At 40.7% G+C, this 21,132-nt stretch overlaps 1 protein-coding gene across 1 annotated transcript in view; it reads right to left on the bottom strand.

Moving 5' to 3' along the window:
- ppp2r2ba (protein phosphatase 2, regulatory subunit B, beta a) overlaps positions 1-21,132 on the bottom strand; it is a 42,279-nt gene that overhangs the window by 18,458 nt on the left and 2,689 nt on the right. The window lies entirely within an intron of this gene.

The following is a 21,132-nucleotide window of genomic DNA, read 5'->3' as shown; positions in this document are numbered from 1 at the left end:
CGCCTCGTTTTAGGTCCTCTGCTTCAGATAACTCATCGAGACATATTTATCTCCCACAACACGTCTTTAAAGCTGGTTAAAAATGAAAGAAATTTCTTGAAAGTGACTGAACCCGCAGCAGCAGCAGCGCACTCCGTATAAATCTCTTTTGGAGGATTTGAGTTTAGGCAGGCTAGATTTGCCCCCTCACCGTTGCCAGCGGGGCGGGCGGGATTATGCGTCAACAAGCTTGCTCCGATCACTTCTGTATTTCCATGTCAGACTCTCCACAGTTGCAGTTTCGTCCTTCTGTCTGCAGCGGGGTCTCTCCTCGACATTTATTCATTCATTCATTCATCGGAGCGGACCGGCGCTTGTGTTCCCGGTAGCTCAGCTGACTCACTGTGCCGGATAGCGCAAAGCAGTGTGCTGTAGTTACCCACTCTGCTCTTTACTGCTGCTGCTGCGCTTCAGCAGAGGAGGGCCCCTCCCATGCTGCCTGGCGGCTGCCTCTTTAAATAAGGAAAACACAAGCAGCAACTGTGACGCTCACTCGGACCACCACCACCACAGAGATACAGTTCAAAATCTGAGATGCAGCTCAAAATCTGTTCTCACTGCCTGATGACCACCAGCTAGGTTGGTGCGTGTAAAGCCGACAGCTGCCTTATGGCCTAGTAGCAGGTTGCCTCTTAAGCCTGCTAGATCCTCCATCGCCATCCCTCCATCCTGCTGCTGCTGCAGAAGCATCTAGCCTATACATTGTCACATCAGACTGAGCAATGAGCTATACTTTCTATGTTTTCCCCTAATTCCCTCACAGCAGCTCTTCATGCAGGAGGAGACAACAGAGGCTTTATAAAATGTGTTAGAAGAAGCGCATGACATTGCACATTTCTGCCCAGAGACTTAGAGAGGGGGCGTGAAGTTCGGATTCAGAAAAATCAGGACAGAGAGGGACACAAAGGACAGAGATAGGGCTAGAGGGAGGGATGAGACGAGTAAAGATGAGACGACTGGAGAGGGCCAGAAAGAGGGAAGAAGAAAATGAAAAACCCCAGACGCTGATTAATTAGATTAGTAGGGCCGCCGTCTGCGCCTCTTTCTGGAAATATCTCATTTCCATGCTGAGTTTAATAACACCACACAACGCAGCCTTCCTCTGGTCAAGCTGTAATCTTTGATGAGTGTGTGTGCATGCTGTGTGTGTTGCATCAGTGTGCTCACAGTGCATCCCTGCCCTTATCTACTCACTTTAACCTAAATCTCTCGGCTTCCACAAAGGGACTGGGTATCTCTCCATGCACGAGCCTCAACACACAGCGGCAGCAGCAATAAAGAGATTGGGGAGCCCCCTCTCCTAAATGCATTAGCTCTCTAATCCATGGGACCATTTGCACATCCAATCCTCTGCTCCTGCACTAATGGGGATCTGACTGTGAGGGGAGGCAGCCTGCGAAAAACAGGGCCTTCCTACACATGCTATTTTACACCCCATCACCTTCCAACCTCCATCGGAATACATTAGGGGGCATTATCCATGCAGGGGGATAATGAAGGCTGCTGGAGCATCAGTGAGGGCCATGTGATTCACATGCTTTCATATTTACAGTCCTCTGCTCCCCTAATGTAATCTGCAGAGAAACGCTGCCATCCTTGACCTCTCAGATCTGACTGAGTGGTCAGCAGCGTTTCCCATCTCTATCAATATTTAAACAGGGTCTGCACGAGGACAAAAGGAACACAGAGCATTCCTCTCACACAAAGAAATCAGCTAAGTTACAGTTGAGCAGCACGAGCGAAGGAAACTGAAATGGAATCTGTGAAACAATGGGTTTAGTAGGATGAAGCCACACGGATGAAAGGTTCGGTTTTTGTCAGATTTCTTTGGGAGGTGAGGTGGGGAGTTATTTGGTGTGTGTGTGTTTGACAGAGAGAGAAAGACAGATGAAGGGCAGGGGTGGCAGTTAAAGGCACAGAGATATTTGACTGTATAATGAAGGAATAAGAGGAGAAGCCTCTGTCCCATTCCTTGTGCATATATGCCAATCTCCTCTCCCCTTACCCCCACTTCCACTTCTCTCAGAGGCTGGATTAACCATCAGGGCAATGGGACAATTCCCCAGGGGCCCAAAACCTGTAAAGGGCCCATGCAGGGCAAAAGCAAAATATCTGGTTAGATCCAGCTTTAAATTAACCTGTCCGGTGATGCTGCTGTAGCCTACTTGCACAGTGTAACACAAAGCTCACAAACCTTCCCTGCATCACATGACATTGACCCAGGTGATGACAACATAGGCTTAGCTGCCTTCAAAAAGTGCAAAAATTGAGAAGCCTGGCATACAGCAAAGTGAGAGCACCAACGAAAATGTAAAAAAGTATCTTCTGTTACTGTTAACAACTTCTCTGCTAAGGCAGCTATTAGCAACAAAGGACAGCTCAGCCTGTGATGACATTTCTTGACCGACTGTTGGAACAGCTACCATTAGCAATATTAGCAGCCTGGACACCAGTAGCGTGAACTGGCAATAGCTCACCCATTGTGACAGCGAGCAGCCCCCAGCAGCAGCTTGCAACAACAGCCATGCTGTGAGTGCGACCATTGTGGGAAATGGCAATGGGTCACAGTCACTTGCGAGTAGCCTCCTCACTGGAGATCCTATAATGTGGGGACCCATTACAGAGCAGCTGATATGTGAGTAAGCCTTAAGACACAGAGATGTATTTACTGCTATTTAGTAGTAAGAACGCATCTGTACATAAAAATGCACTTGATGACTGTTTGATATTGAACTACTGAATATATTTGCAGTATGCATTTGCACATTTGATCAGAACTTAAAATGCACTTAATGATGATGACGTCTATAATATGATTGTGGAGTGTTAACATGGTCTTGTTTCTCTGCGTCTTTCTCTCCCTCTCCCTCTCCCTCTCTCTCTCTCTCTCTCTCGCTCTCTCTCTTTCTCTCAAATCAAAATGTGACCACACCTCGTGGCTCCTGGGCCAGTGGAAAACATCTGACTGGAAACACATTTGGCTTTTAAAATGACACCCTCGTGAGATCTAAGAAGTGATCCTAGGTCGACACACACACATCCTGCGAGCCTTTACTCAAAAGGCCTCACGTTTCTGCACCCCCAGTTATACTTGTTACCTCACTTCTCTCGCTCATTACTCCCCATCTCCCACTTGGTTGGGTAGAGGTCGGTGACAGCGCATCTACAACCCAGCTGCTGCATGTCAGACTCACAGGAAATGCTCGGGGGGCCACCAGAATTGGAGAGCGTGTCCTCAATTCTCCTCGATCGTATGGACAAAGTGGGTTAAATTAGGCCCGAGCAGCCCAAACATAGGGACAATCACATGGCAATGATATTTTAGTCATGCCCAATTGCTTTCCTTGATGTGTGGTAATTGCTTGACCTGGGGATGCCGGTGCAGGTCTACAGGCAGCAAAGACGCCGTCTGCATACCAAGTTACATACATGACCACACATGTATAAATACTTGCATACAGACATACTCGCTCTCTCAGACATTTGACTATAGAGCAGCTTCCCTGCATTTCCCTCATATCTCAAGTCTGCAGTCAATGTTATATTGACCACTGGATAATGTCTGGTTTAAACAGGAAAAAGATATTGATTATTTTCATCTAGTTAATCCAACAGATATGAGGTCAAGATAAATCAATCCAGCATCTAGCTAAGGCTCATATTATTAATCATATAATATCTTGAAAATAATAAACACATAGTATGCAGCTACAATTACCCAAAAACATGTTTAGCAGGATGATGGAGATGATGGTTTCCTCTGAATTATGGACAAACAGAATACATAATTACAAATATTGCAGAGTAGCCTTGATCATGACGAAATTACACCTTTCAACATATTTGTGTAAACATGTATTCCAGCCCAAAATGGACCACAAACACATACGGAATTTCTTCTGCATCCAGTTTCCCTGTAGGTGTCAAAGTAGGGTAGGCAATACAGATCATCTCTTTAGGTTCATGCAATTTTTTAGTACGATATCAATATGTATTATTATTTTAAACAATCTGAAAAATGGGTTAAGAAGCTCAAACTGGAAAAAAATAATCAGCCAGAAATGAAAGTGTTTGGCTAATGCAGTGAATTAAGTATCTCACAATTAAAAGGTACATCAGCATATTTATGCAGAAATCTTGCTCATTGATTTGCAACGTTGCCCAATGGCCAAATACAGCAGAGATAATAAGCAAAAGCTACCAGCATGGTATGACGGTAGACAAATCCATAATGCCTCAAGGCACACAGAGGCACAAAAAACATGACTTTTCTGACTAATGAACACAGTGGTTTCAATAACAGATGAGAGAAAGTCAGTCAAGATTCAACTCAAGACTGTCTTTCACTCCCTTTATTTGCAGCTTTATTGCACAGTAACTACAGGTCTCAGTCAGGCAGGCCATAAGCCACTATTTTAAGGATGAGTCACAGTATTTGAAGGATATTGCAGGCTATTTTCTATACTCATCTTATTGTCAACAAATCTTGTGTACTTTATACTAGATTGTACATTTCTCCAGTACAAACTCAAGAGGTTGTGATATGTAGCAGAACAAGGTAGCAAAGCTCTGAAAAATGACTTGCATTCCCTAGCATGTGCACTGGCTTACAGACTACTCTCCGGAGACTGAAAATGTTATTGCTGTTATTAGTCATTGGAGCCATTTCTAAACAAACTACTGTGACCAAACTCTTAATGGCGAAGTAACATGTCACCCAGTAAAATGGTGTGATTCACTGATGTTTTTAGCAGTTTTCAGGCAGCAGCAGAGGTACACAGAGGAATACAATATATCAGACTTTGGGTACACACACAATATTTGTGGTTAGGATGAGTTCATTGTTGGTTTAGCTCTGTACATGAGATTTTCTGACAACAACTGCCAGCCATATCCTTTAAAATGTTATTATCTTGCAGGAGTGGTACTATTTGTGCATGCTCTAAGATGCCTTTTATAGAAAGTGACACTAATATAGAAAAAATAGAGAGTAACAGTACAATATACAGTAGATTTCTTCATTGTTTTCCAACTGAAAGTTCCCTGGTTTGCTCTTGTAAAGTCTCCCCTCAAAATTAACTCCACATAGCTTTATCTTTATGAAATGCAGAAGAATAACAAATTCAAATGCCTCCTCAGTCCTTCTTGCAGTCTAACCTCTTTTTAAACAGGCAGCGTTATAATTACAACAAATCAAACACTGTCAGACAACAGAGAAGATTACAAAGAAAGGGAGAGGCACTACATAAACATAAAATAAATCTTTATCCCAAGTGAAATATATACAGTAAAGCTTATTTAATAGCTGAGCTGATTTGATATGACATTCTTGAGAGACACAAGCTGTGTCAGAGTGCACCAGCTGAGCAACAAAGTGTTGTGATAGTGTTTATGATTTTCACTGCTTGTTCACTGGTTTCAGATCTCCTCTGTCTTATCAAGCAAATCAGGATCATGATCCATTCAGTAGCATGAAATTCTCCCTCCAAACATTCATTCCCTTCCATTAGCCATGCAACCCACCCTGGCATTAAGAGGAGCTAAACACATGGGGGTAATAGGATTGTCTTAGCAGTCCATCTGTCAGGGGACTGAGCAGCAGCAAACCCCGGGGACGAAGCACCCTGGCCTGGATACACCTGCTTAGTCTACCCTTTCTTTGCACTCATCGCTGGAGTTATTTATTCAGATTTAAAACATAACCTTTCTGAGAGTGAAACACATCCATCCAAGTGTGTAGATGCCTTACAATTAAAGGAATAAGTCAAATGTGGTAAGATACACACCCTGTTGGGAGTTTATAACCCAGTGGCTTTAAATATTACAGAATGCAGCTACTGTTCTGATAATAGAGTGCAGATGGAGATACATGGCAGTGGCTGGTGAATGAATGAAGCGCCAGACATACAGGGTTGGGGGAGGGATGCAGAAGAGAACCGAGGACCAGGGAGAGGGGAGCAGAGAAAGATAAAAAGATGGATGTATAGTTTTGGTAGAGGGCATTAAATCAAGCCTAGAGGGTGTCCCTAAATCAGCAGGCTTTACTCTTGGTGTCATTCCAATTACATCAGGATGAGACTAATGCTCCATTGCTCCGAGACTTCAGACCAGCAGGATTGGATTTTCTGTTTCCCCCTGACTCTCCTTTCCCTCCCCTCCCCCAACCTCCCCCTCTCTCTCTCTACCTCCCTTGATGATGAATTAATTGAAAAGAATGCATGTACAATCATTAGCTCAGGATGGAGCATTTTGGATGAAAATTAATCAACTGAAATGATTTCGTTTGCAGAAACAGCTTTTTTTCATAAGCTTTACTATACCTCGAGGGTAAAAACATGCACACACGACCCATACGGATATCTACAAACGCAGGTGTCCTATACCCAGACACGCCCTTACAACTACTTCCTTTCATAAAAATTATATAGGTAGTAAAGCGATAGAAGATGCATATTGTGGGTTCAGATTTGTTTTATGAATATACAATCCTCTTGCTGAGTGGAAATGAAGCCACTTAACAGAAAATCATTGCATTGTACCTCTCCGGTTGCTAGGAAACTGCAATTGAACTGGCATTGCAATGCAGCACAACAGCTGTCAACATAATTGGACAATTAAGATCTTAAAATGTCATTATTTTGGTCATATTCATCTCAATAAAGGTTCAAGCATGTCCCAACACGTTTTGTACCAGTTGGGTTAATGGGACGAACATGAGGAGTTCGCAGAGGACCAGGATTGAATTAGTGAAATGATCAGTGTTGCGTTAAGGGTGAGGATACGGAAATAAAACAGTGCTCTGAACCATTTGTGTTACTTGGAAAGCTCGGGCAAACTGTGTGTGTGTGTGTTGTTAAGTATGCTATATTTATCCTACAACACTTTCATCTCTCTGGACAGATGAAAGACTGTCGAGTAGAAAGTAGGTTAAGCAGGTTAGTGAGTGACTACAAAGCCACCTCCCTGTACATGACCACTATCCCTCCACAGCTCATGTTCAGGACCACGGACAGCTCTTCACAGAGCAGACGCTGAGGCAAACAGAAATGTCTCGGAAATAGGTTAAAGGGAAAATCCACCCTAAAAATTGAATTTCTCGTGTTGTATTTTGTATTATTGTGGCTCAATTTGAAGTCAGATAGAAAATTGTCAAAATTATGCATCATATAGATAAATTCATAACTAAATGAAACAATGAAAAATACTTCTAAGACATTCACGCCCATAATGATTACAGAATATTTTCCAATTTTCAGCTATACGCCCAACATCTAAATAATGTCTCTCAATCAGTCTTTAAGTGCCAGTATCAGTGACCCAAATCCAAAAGTCACTTTGTCAGTTCAAATTTTATGCATAACAAGACAGTTTGTGGTCTGTTATTAATTGTCCAAAATCACTGAAATTGCACAACAAAAGATTTGAGGATTTTATTGATGATGCATTGAAATGTTAAGTAGCTCAGTTGCTACATGCTGGGATTGTAGACTGAGGAATTATCTCCCTAAGACTGTGTATTATCTAAATATAGATTCTAAATCATTAACTCATTAATTGTTAACAAAATGATTAACAGTTGATCAATTTTAATCAGTCAGTTTGTGTCAAAACCGTTTTAAGGCAAAAATGCCAAAACTTCACAGGTCCAAGCTTCTCAAATGTAAATATTTTCTGAATTGATTTGTATTAAATGTAGATAAACTGAATATATTTGTGTTTTGGACTGTTGAAGTTGCCACCATTGCCCATTGTTCTGTATTTATTGGCATTTTATAGGATATATATCAACTACTTTATTTTATTTGTTTAATTTCATTGTTAAAAAATGAATTATTTATTATATAAAATGTCAGAAAATGGTGAAAATTGCCCATTACAGTTTGCTTAAGCACAAGTTGATGAAGCCCAAGCTTCAAATAGCTTGTTTTGTCTGATCAGCAGTCCAAAACCCACAATTTATTCATTTATTATCACATCAGACACAGAGAAACAACAAATCCTCCCAACTGAGAAGCTGTAAACAGGGAATTCTTTGGTAAATGTTCTGAAACTAATTAATTATAAAAAATAGTTGCTGATTTATTTTCTTATCGATTGACTCAGTTAACTAATCGCTTCAGCTGTAATCAGCATATTAATGAAAATAACCATTTGTTGCAGGCTTAACATTCAGGCCCATCGCATGAAGAACAAGGCAATACTACAGTTTATGGCTCCATAAATACAAAACTTAAACACTGAAGAGCTGATTTGAAGTAAAACAACCCTGCCCTGAGTCTATTCCATGAGTTCATTTTGCTAATAAGACCAGCAGCATTGTGAATAAGGCCTGACCCCACATCTGAATACGTTCCCTCTCTTTTCTCAGTATAGCTTGCCAGAGAGAGTTCCCCGCAGCCATCCAGTCATGTTCCAACCAGCCCCATGTGACAGCAGAACATGTTCCTTGTGCACCTCGGCTCAAGACCCCCACACGCACTTAAACACACACAAACACACACACACACTCACTCAGCTTTATTACAACAGTCCACTGAAGCACTCCGTCAACAACAAAGACAAACACATGCAAGCGTGTCACACTTAGAGGCTGTAATCTCCAAGAAAATCCCATTTGGCAGAGCAGCTGCCAGCGTGGATCACACATAGACTGGAGTTGTGGTGCCCACAGGGTGGCAAGCTGTCCATCCCCACTTCTCTATCAGCTACAGACACAAACACACACGCACATTTGAAGACGAGCTTAAGGTGGGATCAGCCACGACCACTGTGACGATAAATTCATAGCACTTGTTTTAATAGAAACATGTCAATGGGCTCACCCAGCCAGGTTCTCATTTGAACAGGGCTTAATTTTTTATTGCTCAAACGATTGATCTGGCAGGAGGCTCCTCTGTTGCAAAGTAGCCTCAGGGACTCACTGCTTCTAACATAGCAGAGTGTGAGGAGACTGACTGGCAAAGGTGGTCTGTCCATCTGTCTGATTATTGTCCTGGCTGGCTGTCAAAAACACTTTCTGGTGTTGATGTGAAATGATGCTCAGGTAATATAATACAATGGAACATAACATATATCTTAATATTTGATGTCTTTCAATGTCTTTTCATACCACTCTACATTATGGAAAACGCTAATGTGTATGTATGTATATATAAATATGTATGTGTATGTATAAAGTAAAATGATTATTTATCTCTCTATACACAACTAGCTATGTATTGTTTAATGTAATACATGCAGTAGTTTATACAGTATACACATACATAGAGAGTAAATGACATGAGAGACAGCGTTTCGGAATTAAAACAGCTGATCTTACAGCACCACCTTCTGGCTAAAGGAAGTATTACACCGTTAAACCTGAGTAATACTAGTACAGTAGCATATACGATTCATGAAACACATATATTTAATCAATCTGTTTAATCATGGTAGAAATTCATAAATTTAGAGCATTGTTCACAGCCTTCTGTGTGTTTGTGTATGTGCATGACAGACAGTGCATGGTTTGTCCTAGACCCCATTCAGGGACAAAGTTTTTCTTTTCAAGTAAATTGACTGAAAATGTTTCACTGTTTATAAAGGTAGGTAGGGCTGCAACTAACGGTTATTTACCTTTCCAATTAATCTGATAATTATTTCATCGATTAGTCAATTGCCTGTGAATGTTGTTTGGTCTAAAATGTAAAAAAAATAGCGCATAGTGTTCATCACTTTTTCCCAAAGCCCAAGATGACATCCTCAAGTGTCTTGTTTGCCCTGACCAACAGTCCACAAGCCAAAAAATACTCAGTTTACTGTCACAGAAGACTAAAGAAACCATTAGGGTTAGGGTCAGGGTTAGGGTAAGGGTTAGGGTTAGAGTTAGAGTTAAAAAATGAGTCAAAACGATGAACTTTCTGTTGATCAACTAATCATTGCAGCTATACACATATGCACACATACAGTTGCAGCTACTCGCAGCAGAAGCTTAAACAGTCCTTGTTGTTGTTGTGGATAGATCAACATTATATTAAGGATTAGACACACAGTACTTGGGAGACTCCTGGGAATAAATCAATCAAATCCAAGTCAATGCAATTTTGCGCTTGAACATCACTGGGTTTTTGATACAGATGTCACTTAAAGAGTTAAAAAAAAACACATTAAAGATATTAATTACTTTCTGGCAAGGTTTCCTAAACTCAAGGACAACACTGCACTGAAAAACTATCAAAATGTCCATTTGACAAATAAACCGATAAAACACACCCTGATGGTAATGACCATGTGACAACAACAAACAAATAAAAAAATTGTGTGTGTGAGTGTGTGTGTGTGTGTGTGTGTGTGTGTGTGTGTGTGTGTGTGTGTGTGTGTGTGTGTGTGTGTGTGTGTGTGTGCGCGTGCGTGCGTGTGTGTGTGTGTGTCTCTTTCCATTTTCCAATTTCAGTTGAAAACCAGCGTTGTGAGGAAAACTTTAAAGGGCCATTTCAGACAGGGTTAAGATTTGGTTTTAAGGTTATGGTTAGATTTGGGTTTAAATTCAGTTTAGGGTAATGATTGGGTTTAGTTTTAGGGTGAGGACATCAGGAATGCATTATGTCAATGGATGTCCTCACAAGGATATAAAGACAAACGTGTATGTGTGTGTGTGTGTGTGTGTGTGTGTGTGTGTGTGTGTGTGTGTGTGTGTGTGTGTGTGTGTGTGTGTGTGTGTGTGTGTGTGTGTGTGTGTGTGTGTGTGTGTGTGTGAGAGAGAGAGAGCGAGAGAGAGAGAGACGAGGCTCAGTTCACATTTCAATCAATCCAGGAAGTGTTTTTTTCTACATCCCAAGATAATCTTTCGCCGTTATATTAGACATGAAAGATTACAAGAGGATGATGCAAGGAGGATATTTAGAAACAAGCTCATGTTTGTGCATGCGTCCTAGGCGGGCACTGTAGATATGCTTTCCTTGCATGTTACGTGACAGCATCAATACGGGATCCATATTTTGTCCACTCCTGGCCTCAGACATCAAGCAGAACTAATTACTCTGGCAACACTGAGGCCTCAACCTGCCAGCTGAGGGCCTGCAGGAGGAGGAGAGCTCTGTGCTGAATAAACTGTGAGAGATGGAGGCGTGGGAGCAGCCCTGCGATCTGAGTATTCACCACAGATGTGTATGGTCATACACGTGTATACACACAAGTGGGCAGATAAACACACACATGCATTTCTGAGGGGAGCGGTGCTAAGGCGACGTCTGTCTCCTCAGACAGACGAGCCAGTGAAGCAGCCAGAAGAACGAGGAGCGAGACGGGGAGTCAGGCTGGGGAGTTGCACTCGACAGACACGCTTCAGTAATCATACAGTGAGCAAGCAGAGAGAGGGGATGTTTCTTCGTGAAACAGCCATTTTCAAGCGTACCAGGCTCCCTGGTGCAAATCCAGCTACTGGAACCTGACCACACTGCTTCAAATTACAAGCATTTTCATCAGACAATCACAAATTAAACCCTTTTTTTATGTCTGTTGCTTATTCATTCATTGTCATCCCTGGAAAGTCAAATGTGAAATAAACACATAGTTATCTTTCAATTACTTTAGATGACATTACATTAACTTACATTCATTTCCTGGAGACTTATCCTAACCTTCACCATAACCACCACATGACTAACCCTAACCTTAACATAACCCTAAACTAACCTAAGTCTTTACCCTAACATTAATTATTTACATTAATGGGACTTGCTTTTTGTCCCTATAAGAGAGAGTCCCCACAACACGACTGTGTAAACAGATTTATGTCCCCACAACATGAGGAATACCTGGTACACACACACACACGCACGCACGCACGCACGCACACACGCACGCACACACACACACACACACACACACACACACACACGCACACACTTTCACTCACAATGAATGGTTTAAGTTTGGGTAAACAGTAAACATCCCCTGTGCCAGGACAGCTTGGCCTAGCTGCACACCATCAATACTAATGACATCAGGACACAAAGTATCACTATGGAAACCTGGAGGTCCTGGTCTTATCCCACACCCCTCTGTACTACCGGAAGGCTGGAGAAAAGGCGCATCAGGGGAGGAGCACACAGAGAAAGAGAGAGAGAAGGTAAGAAAAATTTAAAGAGTGGGGGAAGAGAGCCAAAGGAAGGAGGTAGTGAATGAGAGTCAGAAAGATGAAGAGGGGGAAGAGAGGGGTGAGCCAAGACGTCAGAGAAAAGGGGAGAGAGAATAAGAGAAAAAGAGTGAACGGGTGGGTTGCAGGGTTCAGAGGCCTTTGGTTGGTTGGTTGAAGCTGGTTAGGAGCCAGAGCTGAGTGCTTGGTATGAAAACAGGCAGAGCAGTGTGCCGCAGCCAAGCCACGAGATTCAACTCTGCCGGAAAAGAGCTCCTTTTTCCCTTTAAATCTGCACTCTCATCTTCTCCTCTCCCCTCCCCTCCCCAGCATCCATCACCCCATCCATCACCCTCTCTATTCTACTGCCTGACCGCCTCTCTTAGACTCAGCAACACTTTCAAACAGGCCAGATGGGCTCAATGAAATACAACCCACTGTCTGCGGCCATCTAAATCACCGTAATGCTACTGCTCTCCTGAGCTGCGTTTTATTTCTATGTACAGTTTTGCCAAAGTGTGTACGAGAGAACCAGTTTAGCACAATGCCACTTTGAGCAGGCCAGTTTGTCCTCACATGGCTGATGGTGTAGGTTTTGTGTCATTATAAACCAAAGAGGAGCCACAAAAAAAACATAATGACTTTAAGGATGAATTGGTTTGATCATGTGAGGTCTCGGCCTTCAAAAACATTTACTGTAAGTCATTTCCAAGTGTTAAATTGGCTACTGGTGGGAAACTCAATTTAGGCTCAGTATTATACTCTGTCACACAGCAGCCCTCTAAACACATTTTAAGCTAGGTAGGTCACAGAGCCATTTGGTCAGATCAATGTTGGCTAATCATTGAGGGCCAAGGTTGAGAACAAACTGAACAAAGCTCATATTATAGAGGATGGATGAAAAGCATCTACTTATCGACACATTTAAGAGTAAAAGTCAGACTACGGCTGATAATTAAGACTGTAGCATTGTTTATTTAAGTGTTAATGTTGTTAGGTTATATATTTCAGCAATTGTACTGAGCATTCAAGCATAATTTAGTATTCTGGCCCTGATCTGGCACTTTTAATTCAGTTTTAATTAAATAGTTTGTGGACACTGAATACTGTCTGGAACAAATCTCATATTGAGATTTCTACATGTAGAGGTTGATATGAACGACCTGCAGCTGTTTCTGTACAGTTTAACTAGATTTGCCAAGTTTTAGATTCTCACACATCAGTACCTAATGTTTCATAAGACTCAGTCATGTCTTAAATTTATTTGTGATATAAAGTGACAAATATCTGCATTTATTGCTTTTTTTCCCTCCTCTTTTGGAGTCGTTGGCCTCTGGCTAAAATTGGTCTGAGAGTCTCCGTCTCCCATGTAAGCCAGTGAATATGTTGAGCAAATGAGATAAAAAAGTGCTGATCCCACAGAGTCTCTTTCAGTCACGTCTGCATAATCCCACTGGAGGAGAGGGAGAAGTGAGTACGGTAACAGCATCATTGGTGAGATTTAAAATCTGGTTGAGTTCCAGTGAGACAAAGCTGGTCAACAGGGCTCTCTTCCAGAAACAATTTGAGTGATACACAGGAGAGTGTAATTGATGTAAACAATTCGCACGGCACACATTAAAGGCGCAGTATGTAAGATTTAGTGGCATCCAGAGGAACGGACTTGACAGAAATGGAATATTATATTTATAAGTATTTTTAACACTGAACATTTGCGCAAGTTGTAAAATTCCACATGCAAGAACACTTCCGAAGTTTAAACCTGCAAAACAGAGTTAAAAAGCAAAACCATGAATGTACAAATTTGCTAAATTTAGCTTGGAAGCAGGTGCAAACTTGCAATGCTACCCAACATAAAAGATGAGTTGTCATTTTTACCACTATTAGGAGCACTGTTTTTACAACAGTAGGTCCCTGTTTTACTCCACGTATTGTGCAAAATGATGCATGTACACACAGGCGACATGTTAAACAGCTTTAGTGGAAGGAAAGGAAGAAAGGAAGGAAATGCATTCAACATGTATGTTCTGCCTCAAGGACACAGAAAAGGCATTTTGGTAAAAGGCACTGAATGTAAGCTTACAAGAAAAATCCATATGGCACCTTTAACGTAAAGCATCTCGTAAAAAATTCATTTTTACAAAACCTTGTACTCTTACAGTATAGAATTGTTGTAGTTCCTTGCAAGTGCAAAGATCCTTTGTATGTACAGTGCTCCTCAAGAAAACTGGCCTGCAGCTTTTTTTTGCAAGGGTCACCTGACGAAGACAGAAGCATAAAAAGCTGCAGACAAGACATTACGGTGAAACAGAAGTGCTATAGTAAGAAAACAGATAACATGCTACAAAGGCTCAAATTTGTTAAAACTGTTTCATCTCTGTGTATACACAGTGTCAGATTCAGATTCATTGTACAAATTAATTGCCAACAATTTTGATAATGAGTTAATTTTTTTGAGTGTTTTTTTTTTTTAAATAAAAAAGCCCAAAAATGTGTGAATATTTTCTGGTTCCTTTATTCCTTTATGGTAGTTAACCAAGGATGTTGGAGCTGTGGACAAAACAGTGTGACATTTGTGGTTGGATGTTGGGCTCTGGGAAACAGTGATTAGCAACTTTAACCATTTTCTGACATTTATATATAGTAAAAAAAAATCAAATCAATTAATCTGGAAAATAATCAACAGATTAATCAATAATTAAAATAATCATTAGTTAGTCAAATTCAAGTTTGACTTGAAACATATTGCATTTATTATTTGAAAACAGTAGATAAAGACAAGTTAGCTCGAATTTTATGGTAATTTGAATTCTTAAGGTAACAGCAGAGATAATAGCTTAAAAAGATCAATTGGCTGTTATTGTGTATTGCTGCTCGTACACATGATACTGGTAAGAAACTGTATTGATTTTCTGTGTAGGAACTACTTCCTAATCTCACAAAAAGTTCACAGAGTTCTAGACTGGCTTTAATGGACTTAGCTGATGACTAATAAGGCTCACACAGGGGAACTCCACAAGCCACCCTTTCCTGCTTAACAATAACAGCTATAAATAAGGTGTGTCTCACTGTATGAATCAGTATAAATGTGCTACATACAGCTGCTGATTACCTCAAATTGTGAAAATAACTAGTCTAAAGACACACAAACATATAAAAACACTGAGGCAGACAGAGACAGGGACAGAGAGAGACTTGGGTTTGCTGATTTATGACTCATCATTGTGACATCATGTGCCATCCAAGCATTCAGGGGTTGTGTGTGTGCGTGGGTGGAGGCTGAAAAGTGAAAAAGAGACTGAGAAAGAGAAGACAGACAGACTGGTACTTCATGTACAGTAGCATTAGGCTACATTATTTATCCATTCGTCCTGTCTTATGTGTAGAGCACCGTTCAAACAGAACATTAAAAGCCTTCACTACAGTATGGCAGGATGGCAGGGGGGGTTGATGGAGTCTCTCTCTCTTTCTCGCTCTCTCTCAAACACACACACAAACACACACACAATACTCTGTCCATGGTGCTGACTGACAGAAAAATACAAACAAACGGCTCATAAACAGGGTTCTTTCTATCTATAGCAATCTCTGCTCCAGACTATGTTTTGGTTTGGATCCGTGCTCCCTATCGACCGTTTTACTCAGGGTATTCTGAACAAACAGGATCGTGATGACTATGCAACAATGGGAGGCTATTTTCAGAGGGGTATTGAAAAACTATGCTGGGAAACTATAAAAGGGCACCTAAAATGAGATCTAATCGGATCATAGCCATTGCTCTCGTGTGCATAGTTGGGTTTCTACTGGCAGCTGAGATAAATGCACCCCTAGTCTTTCTGGAGCATTTTGTTTAAAGCTGTATATGGAAAGTAAATATATGTGTGAATGAAAGAAAGAGTGACAAGGACTAATATGACCCCTCCTTTGTTCCTCTAAAAGGATTTGGGTGAAGAAACCATCGGTCCTTGCTCATCTGTCTCAGGACTCTTGGGATACTTTCCCCCCCGCCCCCCACCCTGCCCAGGGGACACTAATGTCAGCCTGAGCAGGGGAGCTCCACAAGAGCAGAAAGAGAACCAACATCTGGGGCCTCCTGCTCCCCTGTCCTTATATCTGTGACCTTATTTATTTTATGAACTTAATTTATCCAGGGAGATGCTCCTGGTCAGAAACATTCTGTCATATTTATACAGTTAACACGTTTTACATCTGGGACCTGCTCAGTACATCCACTGCTGTCACGTGTACTCCACTTCTTCCTCCGCATGTGTTCATTTATTGATTTTAATTTGGATGTTATTCAACATTTTTTTTTTTTTAAGTCTTTTGTTTGTTAATGTCATTTCCACATATTCTTAATCACAGCACATGGTCTTATAGTATTATGTGTAGGGGTTTCTTTTTTGTTTTTGTTTTTAACTAAATAATGATTTCTAATTTTTTTCCCTGGCAACTGCATGAATACCTGCTGTGCCAAAGTATTCCTGATTGGGAATCACTATTGGATACTTTAGTAGGCCACTTAACCCTAAACCTAATATAAATACAGTAGAAATGCACACAGAGACTGTATATCTTGCTAAAGCTAAAAATTGGTTATTTATCTTCACTGCAGCACAACCTCATTAAAGTTTCATCCATGCAAGTCTTTTCTTCTAAAGTCTAAGTTGACACAAAAGTCCTCCCAAAAATGGCGCAATAAAAACAAAAAAAGCTTTTTATCCATGTATGTCACCTGAGTACATGAACGCTTGTTATACCTTTTGTTCTAATTCTAATTGTACAGGTTTGATATCATAATAAAAAGCGAAAAAAGGAAATTTAAATATTTTTCACTGCAGCAGAGATATACTAAGAATATATTATATGAAATTACTTTATGTCATTCTCGTGTATATTGCAAGGTATTAATAATACAATACTGATGTAATATTTGACATTTTTACAGGAAAATAATAAAGAAACTTTGCTATACTCCACATTTTAATTAACTGATTTTATTGCTGCACTAAAATTCTGCCAACCTGTTTCACTCAACCCATCAGGACCTTTTATAAAACCACAGAGACCGATGGGCCTAGAGGAGGAGTGAGAGAAAGAGGAAGCCCATCCTGTTGTTCTATATATACCCCAATCCCAATATTAGCTGTGTCTCTGTGTTGCAGCCTGCGAGCCAGAGCAAAGACACAGGAGTCCGGCTCAATAAGGAGCCTCTTTGTCTGCCTATATAGTTCCCAACAGGGGTATGGTCGATGCTGTATAACACAGGGGGTCCAGAACACTGATAGTCTCACTATCAAGTTAGAAAAACAATTGTTCTAGGTATTGTGAAACAGTGGTAAAGAAAGGAGAGAAGGAAACCTGTGTCACTTTGTTTTCTGTAATAATATACTGCCTCCTGTGAGGGTGTAAGAGTGAAGGGAGTCTCAGTGATATTGTAATTGCTCATTTCTTTCCTTGTTTTCATGTAGGCTTACTGTGGAGACTTAGCAGGAAGTGTTTGTGGGAAAGTGAGACTGCGGATAAGTGCTGTGTGAGAAAGAGACAGTTGTTTTCTGTGTTGTTTTGAGACGTCTCGCTGTTTAAGAGAGCGTCATGCTCATTTCAGCTCCCAAAGGCTCCTGAAATCCACCCTAATGGGATTCAAAGGGAAGGTTTTAGTCTGTTAAATACATGTCATTTGCACTTTATATTGCTGCTAAACATTTTCCAAAGCCCCATAAGCCCCAGACAGCCTCCCTTTATATTGTTTCACAATTAAATTTTCTACTACATTTTCTACCAGGAACGTTTTTCAATTTCCTTATTTTGACGTTAATTGTACCAAACTGTATTTAAAATTAGATCATCTATCTGGAAAATACATTTCTCCTAAACTAATTCCCCTCTCTAACAAAACATCTAAAGACAAAAATATCTAATAAACCTAACCTAGTCATCTATAATACTGTATATAAATATTATTTTGAGACCATTTTTGGTGCCCCTTTCTTCTTGTTACTGCTGCTTTTTACCTGCCAGGGAGGAGCTTCACTACAAGGGCTTGAAATATTTTAAGGTCCCACCATAGGAAACACCATCCCCAATACAGAAAGTTTAATTAGATTGTTGTGTGACATTAATAAACACTGTAAACTGTGACTACAAAACAAATGAGATCCACAAATGTAGATTGCACCTTTCACATCTAGCTGATATATGATCCATATAAGTTCGTACTGGCAGCAGTACACAGTGCTAGTACACAGAAAATTGATGAGTGCATCTGTTATAATGATGTATTATAAGAGCTGAATACCTGACCAAAAATGGTGCCCATTTAGTCCAATTGGAATTGCTTGGCTGGCACATACACCATAAAAAGTTTCTAGCTTCCGGGTTTGCTTCCACGTTGTGCAGCCCACTGAACATGTGCAGTTGTGTTTCTCCCACTGGCCCCGCCTGTGAGTTTCTATCACCCCAAAGACTTTACATTGTGATGACATCACAGAGGAAAGTTTTACAAATATAAAACCTTTCAAGGATCAAAAATTCATATCAGAAAAAGTCATCACTGAGCTTGTTTGTAGTTGCAGGTTTCTTGTCAGCAGTTTTACAGACAGCGCCCTATCCAGTTCTTATAATACATCCATAATCTGTTAGTTTAAAAATTAGAAAAACACCTATTTAGTCCTTTAAAGCTTAATATATATTTTGACCACTTGGGGGAAGCACAACAGGCTGAAAACACTACAATGACATGTCTTTGTCTTTATAAAAGAAATATGGTATTTCATTTTTAGAATATTATTCTTTGATGTCTTTGTGTATTAAGCTGCTGGACCCTAAATTTCCCCTAGGGGATCAATACAATTTACATCTATCATCTATCTATCTATGGAAAAAATTTTCCAATTACACATCCATCACAGACAGAGCAATTAGGATTATTATTTTGTTTCCAGCCACCCGGCAAATATAAGTCGAATTTTTACACCTTTTAGCTCTGTTTTGGTCTCCACCAGCTCATGAGTAAATGTTGGTTCTTTAGCCTCCATTATGATAACACACTAGTCGCTAACCTGGTGTACCAGCCCTTTGGTGCTTGATAGGTGTATAGAGGGTTTATGGATTATTCACTAAAAACAGCTATCTGGTAACAAAAACAATGCAGTTTGTAGAACCAAAACAATAAACTGAAAGATGCTAAAATGCTTAATAGAGCTGCTGGTAACTGCAGAGTCAAGTGATAAACCTCTTTGGGTGTTTCACTTCAAGTGGCCCCTGTCATATTGCATGTAGTAATTTCATTTGAAATCAAGGTAAAGTTATTGATAAGTGCAGCTTTAAATCTGACTGCTATTCATACAGCTTTAAACTTTGCAAGGATAATCTGGTTGAGTTTTTAAGAAAGTAACAAGCAGGTCAATAAACAGGCTTTCTTTTTCTCCTTGACATACTGTCTAATCATGACTCCTTGGATCCTTATGAGCACAATTGACGAAAACAAAAGATGTCTCCATTATTAATATATAGCAAAGTAACACTGCCTCAATAACTCTTTTCAATGCTGGGAGCATAGATTTGTTGATATAGTTCATTTATGAGTGAAGAGAAAGTTCTTTTTTATGTATACCCACTAGCTGATCTGCAACTGTAGCAAGTTGGTATATTAACAGGGCAGATGTTGCTGTCATGGGATCTTGAGCAAACGTATTCCACTCTAGGGACTCTTTCTGTAAATGTTACTCAGCCAGTCAGGTTTGTGAATAGCTGTGAATTAACAGAGGGGACTGGACTGGACTGAAATTCTTCAAGGACTAGAAAGTGGTCTTTCACAACGACCTCTCCTTTTCATCTCCCGCTTTCCCTCTGGCATTCTTTTTAGCACCCCTTTTGTATTCTGATGTTTTTACCCACTGCACAGGAAAAGCTGACCAAACTGAAACAGAACAGTCACATGCATGAGTGTGTGGTTATGTGTGCATATGTAGGGTGTTTGTCCCCAGCGGCATGCAAGGACGGGACGACTACGAGGAGTGTGTTCTGAGCTGTGAAGTGGGTGTCTGTCAGGATAACGGCAACACAGCAGTATGTATGATAACAGCACACATACACACCAGCATACGCGCTTCCTTCTCACCCACAAAACTCCAACTGAGTGTCATGCTTTGTCAAAATGCCAACAGAATTCCCCCTCTGGCGCTGCCATGAGAAGCTCACTGCTCCTCTTATAAATAAAACAGGCGAGTAAAAATGCAAAACACACAGATGCCCATATAAAAACACACACAGAGGCCACAAGACATGAGATATGTCAACTAAAGTCATTAATCAAAGACTTTCTTGTCATAGATCTCATCTTAAATATTCACCAATCTTTTTCTGCCTCTCTCTGTCACACTCACACAAATAATGTATAACAGAGTTTCCCCTCCACGGAAAATAGAAGGAAGATGAGAAAGCAGAGGCAGGACTGGCTATGTTGATTGATGGCGACGAGAAATGTGGTGTCAGTTGGGGACGCACATTTTATCCCTGACTCAAACGCAAGACATCGGAAGGGAGACACACTCAAACACACACCCATCTGAAATCTTTAAGACTTAATCTGTCACACCAGAACTGACAGGCTGATGTGAAATGGGAGAAAGGAGAACACCAGGGGGACCAAAGAACAGAAAAAAATACATAAAAGCTACACAGACACTCAAACTTACACAAGGGTCCCAACCCAGAACCCCTTTTTAAAAGACACAGGCAGTCAAAAGCTGGCTGTGTATCCCTCAGAGACTGGACCCAGGTGAATCCGAGGGATGCTGGCACATTGCTCTCTACAATGGCCCAGATAAACAAAGACAACACACACACACACACACACACACACACACACACACACACACACACACACACACACACACACACTATGGTCCAGTACAAAGCTTATATAATGTATTTTCCACTAACATGGTAACTGCACACTCATCTTCCCTGGGGTG

This window comes from Scomber scombrus, chromosome 9, assembly GCF_963691925.1.
Source record: "Scomber scombrus chromosome 9, fScoSco1.1, whole genome shotgun sequence".
Classification (NCBI taxonomy): Eukaryota; Metazoa; Chordata; class Actinopteri; order Scombriformes; family Scombridae; genus Scomber; species Scomber scombrus.
The sequence above is the reverse complement of the archived record's forward strand: the minus strand, read 5'-3'. Positions and strand labels throughout refer to the sequence as shown.